The sequence below is a fragment of the Solanum verrucosum genome, unplaced genomic scaffold (assembly GCF_900185275.1).
Source record: "Solanum verrucosum unplaced genomic scaffold, falcon-dt-bn FXZP01000175.1, whole genome shotgun sequence".
Classification (NCBI taxonomy): domain Eukaryota; kingdom Viridiplantae; phylum Streptophyta; class Magnoliopsida; order Solanales; family Solanaceae; genus Solanum; species Solanum verrucosum.
In genome coordinates, this window is record NW_026020399.1 from 1,438,023 (window position 1) to 1,451,423 (window position 13,401).

At 32.9% G+C, this 13,401-nt stretch overlaps 1 pseudogene; it reads left to right on the forward strand.

The window, feature by feature from the left end:
* Nucleotides 1–3,894: 3,894 nt before the first annotated feature.
* On the forward strand, nucleotides 3,895–8,918 carry LOC125839708 (uncharacterized; annotated as a pseudogene).
* The last annotated feature ends 4,483 nt before the right edge of the window (nucleotides 8,919–13,401 follow it).

Consider the following 13,401-nt stretch of genomic DNA (forward strand, 5'->3'; position numbering starts at 1 on the left):
TGTAAGTTTGACTGGAATTAGAATTCTTCAGTAAGGAATTTTTTTTTTAGGTAAGCTTTTTTTCAGCTTTCCTAGTGAGAAATTTAGTTTCAGCTCCTCATTTCTTTAATTCACAGGCACAGGATCAAATTCCATTGTTGTGAAAGTTACTGAATGAATCTATTTCATTCTAATTCGAGAAACTGTTTTTGTTAGTTCGATCTCTATATTTTGACTAAATTTAATGAATATGAATTAGAGTACCTTTTGGTCAATCAACTAGTGCTTTTTTAGTAAAAGTTTTGTTTGTTTAAGAATTGACAGGAACATGAATAATCTAGAGCGTGGTTGGATGTATGAGAGGTTGGATGGTCGTGGGGCTATAAACTCTAGTTTCATAACCGGTGTGGATAAGTTTATCCAATTTGCATGTACACAACAGATCGCTTGAGTGGTGACAAAGTTAGATGTCCATGTAAAAAATGTCACAACTTTAGATTCATGGATGTTGAAATCGTTAAACATCACCTTTATAAGACTGGATTTGTTGATAACTATTTTGTTTGGAAGCATCAAGGGGAAAAAGATGTGATCAATGAGATTTCTTCAGGTCAAGATTTGCATGGTAGTGCTCAACCTGAATTAACATATGATAATCCATACCGACAAATGGTTTTAGATGTTTCGTGTCCCAACTTTTCCCAAGGTTCAAGTTGGCAATCTTCTAGCAATATTGAACCTCAGCCAACTCATCCTTGTGAACCTTTGATGGAGGAAGATCCTAATCCCGACTCTAAAAATTATATGATTTGCTACAAGCAGCTGCTCAAAAATTGTATCCCGGTTCTTCTCTCTCTCAACTTGCGCTTGTCTCTCGGATGTTAAATATTAAAATGGAGAACAATATGTCACAGAGAGGTTATAATCAAATGATGCAATTGTTGAAAGAGGCTTTACCTGAAGATAACATGGTTCTTGATAGTTATTATCAGACCAAGAAGCTAGTGCTAGCTTGGGTTTGCCAGTTGAAAAAATTGATTGTTGTGAATCAGGATGTATGTTATATTGGGGTGATGATGAACACCTTACATGTTGTACATTTGTGGCCATGAGAGATACAAGCGTCGTGTCGGCTCTCGTAAAAGGAAATTGGTCCCTTATAAGAAAATGTATTATTTTCCTTTGATTCCTAGATTGCAAAGATTATATGCATCCCCTGCTACTTGCTGACATGAGATGGCATCACAAAAGAGGATGGTGTAATGCGTCATCCATCAGACTCTGAGGCTTGGAAGCACTTCAATGAAACTCATCATTTTTTTGCTGTGGAACCAAGAAATGTAAGATTGGGGTTATGTACTGATGGTTTCCAACCATTTAGTCAGTCTGGGAGTAAATACTCTTCATGGCCAGTGATTGTCACTCCTTACAATTTACCTCCAGGATGTGTATGAAAGAGGCTTATATGTTCTTAACAGTTATTGTTCCAGGGCCAACCAATCCCAAACATAAAATTGATGTTTATTGCAGCCTCTGATAAAAAATTGACTTTGTTGTGGGAGACAGGTGTGGAAGCATTTGACATCTCAAAAAAGCAGAACTTTCAACTAAGGGCAGCTTTAATGTGGACAATCAGTGACTTTCCAGCATATTCTATGTTATCCGGATGGAGTACTGCGGTAATTTAGCATGTCCCTATTGTATGGAGGAAACACAATCCTTTAGATTGAAACATGGTAGAAAAACATCATGGTTTGATTGTCATAGGATGTTTTCTCGACCAAAATCCCCATTTAGGAGAGATCGTAAAAACTTTCGTAAAGGCAAGACTGTCCAAAAATCACCACCACCCTATAGAACATGAGCATAATTATTGAACCAAATTTGTGACTTGGGCATAAAGAAAGTAACAGAGTTAGATGCAAATGAAGTTAATCGAAGATTATGTAAGTCTTGTGGATGGAAAAAGAAAAACATCTTTGGGGATTTGCCTTATTGGAGTTCTAACATGATTCGACATAATCTTGATGTCATGCATATTGAGAAAAATGTATTTGATAATGTGTTTAACACAGTTCTTAATTTTGATGACAAAACCAAAGACAATCCACAATCACGTCAAAATATGATAGAATATTGTGATCGACCTCAATTGGCAAAAGACAGTAGTGGAAAATATCCTAAAGCTATATATACAATAGACAAGGAAGCACGAGTTATCTTGTTCAATTGGGTGAAAGGATTAAAGTTTCCAGATGGGTATGTTTCCAATTTGGGTAGATGTCCAGACACAAATGCGAAAAGAATACTTGGCATGAAAAGTCACGATTGTCACGTGTTCATGCAACGACTAATGCCTATTGCTTTTCGTGAACTACTTCCTAGTAATGTGTGGCAGACACTTTCAGAACTGAGCTTATTTTTTAAAGATCTTACTTCCACCACTCTACGAGTGGATGACATGGAGATTGGAGAGAGATATCCCACAAATCTTATGCAAGTTAGAACATATATTTCTTCCTGGGTTCTTTGACTCAATGGGACATCTTCATATGCACCTTCCATATGAAGCAAGGGTAGCTGGACCAGTGCAATATCAATGGATGTATCCTTTTGAAAGGTAAATGTGAAAATTTATGTCACTTATGACTAGTTTGACATATTTTCCTTTTCTAATGTAATGGTCCATCCATTTCCATCCATTTTCTCTATTTAGGTATTTGGGAACTCTTAAAAGGATGATTGGGAATAAAGCTAGTGTAGAGGGTTCCATTTGTGAAGCGTACTTGATTGACAGAGTCAACACAATTGTTTTCTCATTATTTTGAACCTCATGTCATGACATGTAATCATAATGTGGAACGTAATGATGATGGTGGTATTGTGGAAGATCTTGAAGGAAATTTATCAATATTCTCCCGTCCAGATTGAGTATGGGGAGAAGCAAAAAAAAGGGATTTATCCCTTGAAGAAACCAAGGCTGCCCAAACTTATATCTTACTAAATTGTGAGGAGGTTGAGCCATTTGTGAGGTAACAAAAGTTAGTGGTATTTTCTTAATGATATAAACATATCTTTATTCACGACTATTAAATTAAACTTATTTTACTATGCTAAAGTATGTTTATGCAATGTTTGCAAGAAGAATTTCCGAATTTATCTCAGGGTCAAATAGATGAGAGCCTTGAAACAAATTTCTCTACATGGTTCAAGGAATTTGTAAGATTTCAAAACTATTATGTTTAATGTGGTAATGTGCTTAACTTGACTTCGGAAATTTTACTAAGTCTTACAATTTTTTTAAAATAGGTCCAATGCAATCCCATAGAGAATAAATTCTTAAGTAGTCTTTCCCGTGGACCATTAATAAGTGCTACATGTCATTTTGTTTATTTTGTTAATGGATACAAATTTCACACAAAATGTCATGGTAGCGCAAGATCAACAATGAATAGTGGAGTTTGTATCTCGGATTCAAATTTTGGTGATTATTTTAGACGAATAAAAGAGATTATACAAGTGGAATACCCTGAAGCGCCTTTAAAGCAAACTGTATTAATCAAATGTGAATGGTTTGATCCAACATGGATGTTGGTGTCAAAAGGCATAATCAATACAAATTGGTTGATATTAATCAACGTCGTCGATATAAAAAATATGAACCTTTTATTCTGGCAATACAAGCAACTCAAGTGTGTTATGTGTCGTATCCCAATAAGAAAAAGGACAAAGATGACGGGGTAGCTGTATTGAAGGTCAAACCTCGAAATGTTATTGAATTACCTGATGAGGGAGTGGAGACAACTTCAGAACTGAATGTTCCATTCCAAGTTGATGAAGTTGAAGTCCACGAGATAGATATGACTATTTTCATTGATGAAAACATATTTCTTAAATGATCCAAATGGGGATACAATGGAAATGGATGAACCCATTGATGGGGGTTTATTGCAAGAGCATCATGAAATCCAAATAGAATCAACAGAAGAATATGAAACCGAGAAAACTAAGGAGGATGATGAGGTGAAGAGGATGAAGAGGATCAGGAAGAGGAAGAGTTTGAAGAAGACATAGATAGTGACTAGTGCTTGATAATCTGTTTTTGTATTTTCACCGTATTTTGTTTGTATTTAGTTTCTCCAAATATTCTCATTTTATTTAGTTTCTGTTTTTTAAATTACGGTGATTAAAATCAGTAACTCTTGGATTTTAACCATGTGTGTTCTATTTCTTATTTTAACCTTTATTTCAATCTACCTGTTGCATTAATTAGTGTTATAAATTAGGTAACTGAATGTTCCATTTGAATGAGAGTTGTTTTGTGATGCTTTGTATGCCTAGGAAATCTCCACATTCACCTTTTCCCCTCTTTTAGCTACTGTCTTTTCATTATCATTGGTCATTTTACATTGGTTATGGAGTTTCTAGTGCCAAGTGTGTTGTCTTTGATGGCAATCCAAAGAGAGTTTGTGTTCTCTTCCTTGGTACAGGAAAAGTTGAAACAAATGTTATGCTTTGTGGTCATTTTACATTAGTGTTATACATACCAGCTTTGATGACAGAATGTAACCATCAGGTCTAGGTGCCTTATCAGAAGCACATGATCTGATGATATTCAACTTTTCAGTCTCTTAAAAGGCTTCTACAGTTCCCTAATATCCTTTTCTTTGATTGTATTCAATTTTTTCAGAATCTGATATAGATTTCTGAAGCTCATTATTTGTGTAAATCTTCTAACCAAACTCAATAATAACTATTTCACTCTTTTATATGCATGCATAAATTTTTTCACTTGATCTACAAGCTTTTTAGAGGTATTTTTTATATTTCAGCACACTTCAGTGAGGTAGCTTAATTTGTTTTATACTAGTTATAAATGTTTGACTCTAGTTTCTGGTTTTGCAATATTTATTTTTTTGGTCGAACAAGCTGTTTGGTGATAGTCATTTGGTAGTCTCCTTTCATTCTCATACAACATGATATTATGTGGGTCTGCCTGTATCTTGTTTTGACATTGGATAAGTAGCTCCCATGCCTATTGTGTTTGTAGTTCCACATCACTGAAAGTTTCTTTGTTTAGACATATACATTTTTCAGGAAGCCAACTATATTGTTATATTTTTCAGGAAGCCAACTACATTGTTATATTTTTTTATAGGTATGGCTCGAGGCAGAGGTCGTGGGAAGTCCTTTGGTAGGAGTAGTCCTGCTATTCATGTAAGCATGCTAACTATTCTGATGCCTACTATAGTTTTTCCTCAACAAGGTGGTACCACAACCGTTGAAACATCAGCTCAAAGTACCACCCCAACTATTTCTGAGACACCTCCAGTTACACCAAATCAGAGCAGTCCCATAGGTCAGGGTCTGTCTACTCAGAGCATCCCAACAGGTCGTAGTAATCCAATTGCTGAAGGTGATCTATCTACTCAAAGCAACTCAAGAGTTCATACAAACACAATTGATGCTAATTCTAGTAGTAACCAGTCACGAACCTTTATTTTTATAAGTTCTGCAGGGTTAGTCCACTCTTTTGCTTTTATCCTCATAACCTGTTTATACTTAAGTGTAGTTAATACTGGTAATCTTTGAATCCACAAGTTCGAGTAAACAAATTATAATTTAAGGTTCCATGTTAAGCAATGCTAATTGATGGATCTGAAAAATCAGCAACCTACTATAATCTGAGTATTTTTTTTGTTAGCACTCACATATATAATGTCTGATTTATAATAAAACTCCAAATAATGTCTTCAAATTTACACAGGTTGGAACCTTCTATAATATGCTCTAATTTCATAACCAAGTCTTTCAGAAATGATGTTGATCCCAATGGAATCAATTGGAAAAGTGTTTCAAACGATGTAAAAGATGGTTATTTTGGAGAATTTAAGGTATTACTTTTCATCGTAAATAAGTTTGGAAAGTGTATTCATACTTATAAATAGGATATTGATATATTACTTTCAAAATTTATTTTAGAAAAAATTCTATTGGGATGTTTTTATTAGTGAAAGTGAAGTGAAGAGACACTGGTTGGTCAAGGCGGCTATAAAATACAGAAATTTTATTTCTAAAATAAAAGGGGGAAGAGTTAGGCGAGGTTTTGTACCTGAACATGTTTGGGAAAGATGGACACAACTTTGGGGGAAGTGATGAGTCTAAGAAAAAGTCAGAAACAAATGCAAAGAATCGTCGTGGCGACCGTGAAGTTGCTACTAGGACTCACACATGTGGCTCCATCTCAATTGGAGAGCACCGCAAGAAACTTGTAAGTATATATTTCACAAATTATATAAGTAACATCTTTAGGTTGTCTATATATACACTTGTATCTAAATACACATTATGCAATAGATATTTTTGTATCTAAAAAGTAATTTTTCTTTTGTAAAGGCTATTGAAAAGGGTCGAGATCCAACACCAAGCAAGTTACATTTACACGTTCATACACATGGTCATGATGGTAAATCTTTTATTAGCGAACACTCTCGAATTGTCCATGTAAGTCCAAAACATTGAAACCTATCTGAATATATACATGTCATTTCTTTATTAGAAGGGAAAACTTGGTTGAAAATGAATAGTAGTTTAGTTTCATGGTTGGATGTTGTTATCTTGCTGCTCAACTGATGTGTGGACTGTTTACTTCTTGATCTTTGTAATTCGTTCAGATGTTAGAAATTTCTTAGAGTGTTTCGACTTATTGTTGGACTGTAAATCAGTGGTGTAACTTGTTTGCTATTTATGTTGTTTGCTTGACTTTTGTCTCCTTGTAATCATGATGATTTGGTTCAGTCTCGAGTTCATTTCTCCTTAGTAAGGTCCTCTTATTTCACTGTTTTAGTTGGCTGTGAAAGTCATGATTCAGTCGTGAAGCCGAAATCATTTTCTATAGGAAAACATAAATGGTCGTACATGCCCTGTTATCCTACATTACGAGTTATTTTGTTTCAACTTTGTTGTAGCTAAGAATTTGAGTTTAAACGAGTTGGAAAGCTATCTGTTTCAAGTTGTTGAAATAATCTTTTGTGTTGTTTTCTTTGTTAAAGTTCCTTCCATTCTAACTAGGCGACTGTTTGTTGTTTTCATCATCCTTACCTTAAGTCGAGATAAGACAAAATTTTAGTGTTTACGTCTAAGTTAAGTTCGATTCAATTATATTTGGCTGCTTCTCTCTTCATGCTCCGACTTTGCTCTCCTTTCACTGCTCAACGTTGTGTTTGAATCAAATTTAAGTCTCCACTTTGTTTAGAATATTGTTGGTAAATGCCTATCATTTGTAGTTTTAAATATGAACTTCATAACATGTTTTCCTTATCTTTGTCTTGTTTTGGTTTTCATGAGGATTGTTTTAGTTCTCTTCACTACGGGTGTAAAAGTTTCCCGTAGTGATGTTATTTCAACATCTGTTCTATGGCCCTCTTCCCCCAGTCCAGTAGTTTCACTGAGTATCACAGAGGATTACAAAATGTGCATGTTAATAAAAAATATGTTATGAGAGAAGAAATGTTTTGAGAATTCTGGATTGCAACATGTTCAACTATTGTGGTAGCCTTCACATGTTTCTTCTACTAAAATCCTAAAACAACAAAACATATAATATAATAATAATAATTGAAAGTTGTCCATTTGCAGTTGCGTGTGTTGAGTCAGACAAACACAAACTAGACTTTAACCAAACAAATCCACATGAAAATTACATTTTCTCAGTTGATTCTTTCTCAATTCAAGTTTGATTCTCCAAACTTAGATGCCCCAAATACTTGTACAGTATTAATTTTAAAATTCCCTCTCTTTTTAGAAAGTTCCAAAATTCAACTCATTGTGATTTGGGGGTTTTAAATGGCTGATAAGGAAGAGGGAGACTTGTGAAATTTGTTGTACAAAGAGTTTTAAGATGATTGAGTTTTGCATTTACTGTTAGCAGAGGAATTGTGAAAGAAAAGACACAGTGTGAGAATTCTGGATTACAATTAAATGCAAGCTTAACATTTCAATAGATATACATTGTTGGTCTAATGTATACACTGCTGGTCTAAATGCAGGCTCATCATTTCAAGCCAAATGTATTAAGCAACCAAATGTATTAAGCAATTCAACCTAAATATTGTTGCCCGTTTTATTAAGATACCTCATATAGACATGTCTCCAAGATGTTTTCACAATAGAGTAGCCCAAAATAACCAGAAACTTATGATGAATCCAATTAGCATGCTAATATAGAATGATGATTCATCAAATCAGTTGTCTTCCTCATGCTGATGAATGGTCTGCACATCTTTTTTTTTGCTAATATAGAATGATGTATGTCTTCCTCATACATCAAGTCAGTTACAAAGCTAATGAATGGCTTGCAGAAATATAGAATGATGTTACAGTGAGTTATGTCCTCACGAAAATGTCCTAGGCAGCTTTGGGTATTCCCAATATAAGAACTATTATCCAAGGTTAAATTAGACATACAACATTTCTGCCTTTTCCTTCCATTATAATTTTATTCCTAATCTTTAATGTTTTCTCTTTATCTCAATTTATTACAGGAAAAATATGAAGAAATATTACGGAAAAAAATAACCTCTCAATCTGATATTGATCAATGTGAAGCATACTATCAAGCTGTCAGGGGAGAAAAGAAGAAAAGAATATTCGGTCTTGGATCTGAAGCAAAAACTTACTACGGGCAGAATCTTTGTTCCTCATCATCTATAGCACCTTCAGTTTCTCAATCAACATCGACAATAAATATGGATGTGTTTGTGAAGGAAATAATTACTGCCCTTACTAATCATTTTCTTCCGGTTATTATGGAGCGGGTACAACAAGTGGTTACTCCCATTGACAATCCATCACTTGTGACACCCATGGTGCTTCCTCCTGCTACTACTAATGAGGACGAGGTTGATTCCTTAGTTTCAAGTGATGAGGGTATCCCTTAATTAGTCTCCTTTAGCTTTAATTTTTGGATGTTTGTGTTTTTGAAAAGTACAAATTGTGTGATAACAATAATTGATGAATTCCTTTTGATGTTTTGCAGTGAAAATATGTGATTAGGATTTTGCTATCTACAGATTTTGAACCCTCTAAATATTATTTTATATGAATGTTTGTTATTTTAGAGGTATTTAGTAATTGTTATTAATTTATTTCAGCAATGTATATTTAAAATAAATAAATGAAATTATTTTACAAGAAAATTTTTATTACAAATTTAATGGCGATTTGGTCGTTGCTATAAAAAAAATATTGGCGACGGATTGGCAACGGAACATTTTAGTGGCAAATATGTTGGCTTAAATAACATAATATTTTGTGACGGATTAGTGACAGAAATTCCGTCGCGACTTTATTTGAAATGACGAAATTAATGATGAACTTAGCAACAAATATTTTGTGACAGATTAGTGACGAAAATTTCGTCATGAATTTATTTGAAATGACGAAAGTAATTATGAAATTAGCAACGAACTATATAAGTATAACGACGGACCAGTCCGTCACTAAAGTTGCAATGAACTCATTTTTCGTCGCTAAGAGATTACTAACGAGCGAAATACTAACAGCCAAAAATCCGTCGCAAATCCAGTTTAGCGACGAAATACCATAGATTAGTGACGGATTTCGTCAGTTGCTAAATGCTGTTTTTTTTTGTAGTGTACCACATATCATTTATTTATATTCAAAAATGAATACACCTCTTTTAAATAGGATATCCGACCCAAATTTCTTTGGTGGATGTTTCACATAAGCCGACAAATCATATCTGACCCAAATCTCTTTGGTCGGAGAAACACCATCTCCAACAAAACCCATCACTTTCTCCTAAAAGAAAAACACCATTAAAGGCGAGCTTCGAGCTCTAACCATGAGCAAACAATAGAGCTCCAATGAGCTCATTGATTCGCACAACCTCAAACAAACAACTACCAAATAGCTCCGACCACCACGAGCTCCAAAACACTACCCCCAAGGTAGCCGACAAAACTCCAACCCACACACCTCATCGGTCTAGCAAGACAACTAGCAAACGACCCCAAACAACTGCGTTTCAGATTTCAAATGTTATCTCATTTTAGATCTGGTTGGAGGTGTTGGGTTATGAAGGGTGATTAGGGCGTCATACGGAAGTTTACAATTGCAAATAATATGGTTGATAAATCAGATAATAAAAAACTTATACTAAAAATCAAATATTATTATATCAAAACTAATATAAAGAAAAACATCGAAACTTTAAAGAGAATAAATCTTCCCATAAGCAAGACTCTTAAACGACTACATTGTGGATATTATTGTTTTATGCTATGAGAATGGGGATCTTCAATTTATAGATCTCCTAATATTTCCTCTAAGGAAAGAATAAATCAAATATGAAAGAATATTATATTTTCCTTTCAGCAAAAGTAAAAACATTTATGGTAATGTTTTGTCTTTTTTTTTAAGGAGAAATAAATCTTAAATTATGGTAAGAAAATCAAGGCAAAACCCTAACAAATCTCCCCTTTTGGCTGGATTTTCTTGACAAAGCTTGATCTGTTTTCTTCATTGTATGATAATCTTGTTCTTCACAAAATCTTCATCATTGTTGCTCGCCATGGTTAAAAATAAAATTTAAAATATATGGATTAAAAATATTTTGTTTTTATTCTTAAAAATTGCAGCAACAGGAATGTTGAAAATATGTTGAAACTTCTTCTCCACATGTAGCTTGACAAAAGAATCTTCATTATCATCAAATTGATTACAAATTGATTTGAAACCATCCGAACCTATCTTCAATCTTGTTGAACCATTGGATCATTGAACCATGTGCTCTGATACCACTTGTTGGGTTATGAAGGGTGATTAGGGCGCCATGCGGAAGCTTACAATTGCAAATAATATGGTTGATAAATCAGATAATAAAAAACTTATACTAAAAATAAAAATATTATTATATCAAAACTAATATAAAGAAAAACATTGAAACTTTAGAGAGAATAAATCTCTCCATAAACAAAACTCTTAAACGACTACATTGTGGATATTATTGTTTTATGCTATGAGAATATGGATCTTCAATTTATAGATCTCCAAACATTTCCACTAAGGAAAGAATAAACCAAATATGAAATAATGTTATATTTTCCTTTCAGCAAAAGTAAAAACATTTATGGTAATGTTTTGTCTTTTTTTTAAGGAAAAATAAATCTTAAATTATGGTAAGAAAATCAGGACAAAACCCTAACAAGAGGAATTCAAACTTCGGCCACCTTGGGTCAGATATCCTATTTAAAAGAGGTGTATTCATTTTTTAAATATAAAAAAATGCCATGTGGTAATTAAAAAGGGATGTGGCAATTCCATTTGTTATTTAAAGAAAGGGAAAATGAATTGGTTATTTTCAGAGCAAAGCAACTAACGTCTACAAGGGCATATATGCGCGAAAAGTTGGACGGCAAGGGCACAGATGAACCAAACTTCGAACGGGGATATATCTAGACATTTTCGTATATTTTAGGGGCATATTTAACCCTTTTCCCATTAATTATTGTTTTTAAGGGACGTGTAAAACAATATTGAAACAATCAAGCAACTGAATAACGTGTTAGAGTCAGCAAATTACTATACATGAATGATTGTTACGAATATAATTGTGTTTAATCCAACTACTTATTGACAAATTAATTACATCCAAACTTCTTAGATTAATTTTGACTTGTTAATTAATACTCCTTTTGGATTGGAAATTATAACTGCAGTTGGATAAGGTATTCAACAAAGCATATGCCAATTAAAAAGAAACAAAGATTAATTACTTGTAGAATAATCCATTAGTATAATAATTAATACTACTTATTATAACAATAATAGTAATAATCATGTTGATAAGAATACAAGCTTTAGTAACATTTCTTATTACTACTAGTGGGCTTTATAATTGGTTGGAATCTATACCAAAAAATAAATAAAAATCCTTAATATGGTAGGGTCTCTAATTAATCAGTGATTAGTACTCTTTAACCAAAACCAATAATTTCACAAAAAAAATCATTAAAATTTTAAACATATTAAACACAATGTTTACTAATTCTTATACACTAAACTTATAATTCTCACAAATTAAAAGAGTGAAAAATATTAATAGAAACAAAAAAAGCACATACTTCACATGATAACAAGCTAAGTATCCGGTGATACAAATTAATCTTTCATCAAGAAGGTTCATCATCTATAATATATACATAAAAAAAAATTAAACTCATCTATATAGTTTGATTTTCCAGCAAAGGGTGTTTGGGTGATCTTCTTCCTCCCCTGTCAATTAACATTATTACTAGGAACAAAAGTTTTTCTCATCTTGAATTAGTGAAAAATTCGAGTAATAGAATAAAATCTGAGTCATAGAATATGATTTTCCCTCTACTTTCTCATCAAATCAGTTCACTAAGAAAACACATGATGGAAAACTTTCTAATATTTCTGTATAAAAACATTCTCACTGATTCAATTAAAAAATCTGTAGAAATGACCTCTAAACATTTTTTTAACAGAAAATTTCAGTGAGAAAGAGACAAAGAGTGGTTTTTAGTAGTGCATAGATAAAAATTAAATTAAATTAAAGTCAATAGTTATAAATTATAAAGCTTATAGATATCAATAGAGTAAAATATGTTAGTAGTGTAGAAGAATAATTACTATTCTCTCTGTCCTTAATTACTTGTCAACTTTTGAATTGACACACCTATTAAGAAAACTATGACTGACGTAGTAAGTTTATCATTTTACCCCTATTAATTATGAAGTGGATGAATAAAAAACTTAAGATTTTCAAAAAGTTTTATCTTTTTCAAAGTAATTAATTGAGGGTATAATATGTAAAAATAATTTGTCTTTATTGATTTGTCAAAATGGACAAGTAATTAGGGACAACTAAAAAAGGAAAAGTGGACAAGTAATTAGGAAGATTATTATTTTGGGTGCTAAATTAAGTAGATTGAAAGGTGTAGTAGAACCATATCTTCTTTTTCAAAAATAATAAAAATTAAGGTATCAATCTTTCTTGGAAGAGCAACTATAATGGTAGGTCAAATTAAGTAGAACAAACATCTTGTAAATGAATTTGAGCCTAAAGGGAATATTAGCCCTACATGGCCCATTAATGAGAAACATAGAGGAGTACCATATATCATAATTGATTGGCAAGCAACCTAAAGGATAAACAAATGTATTAGCACTACTTCACCACTTTATACTAAAGTAACAATGAAGTATATCTTCCAATCACATTGTTACAAAATGGGACCCATACTAGAAGTCTTAGGTGAGCAACTATCAACAAAAATCCTCTAGTTAATGAAGAAATTAATGGTGTGCATTATGGTTTTGGGTGAAGATAAAAAAAATATTTGGTGATTCTTTCTGTTTGTATTAACTTTGGTG